Below are 600 nucleotides of genomic sequence, written 5' to 3'. Positions count from 1 at the left end.
ATAATTGTTCGGCTTTCCAAAGTGCCTGTAGCTCGGAGCTTTTAGCACAGGGCCAAAGTAAAGGAAGCCGGTAAATATTTCAGTAACAAACGAAGAGCAGCAGAGACAGTTTCCAGGTTATTCGTATGTAGTTAACCGCTCAGAGACCGATTCACATTAAGAACATTAGCTTTAAAAATGATTTTGCTGGGCTGCTAATGAAAGTTACCGTTTCAATGTCACTACGACAGCATTCCAATGATAGTTTTAACCAAACCAGCAGCGCTCACAGTTGAGCTGAAAGAAATCCCTGCTGCCGGATAAACCCTTTCAAACACAGTGCGCTACCTCAAGTACACAAATAATTTCAGAAACCACGAAGAGCTTTCTTACCGTAGCTAATAATATCGCGACCTGTATAATTAATGGCGATTTGAGTGGGATATCGAGGTAACGACGACATAGTATCGAGTATCTGTAACGGAAATCTTTTTTTTTTCGGTATGTAGTTATTGGTAAGCAAGGCAGCAATGTAGCCTAGTCGGTTGAACACTTGATGGGAATAACGCGCTACACGCGCTTTTCCTGTGTCCCCCGTCTCAGTTGTTTTTTCTTTGTGTA

This window comes from Amblyomma americanum, chromosome 10 (assembly GCF_052857255.1).
Source record: "Amblyomma americanum isolate KBUSLIRL-KWMA chromosome 10, ASM5285725v1, whole genome shotgun sequence".
Classification (NCBI taxonomy): Eukaryota; Metazoa; Arthropoda; class Arachnida; order Ixodida; family Ixodidae; genus Amblyomma; species Amblyomma americanum.
The sequence above is the reverse complement of the archived record's forward strand: the minus strand, read 5'-3'. Positions refer to the sequence as shown.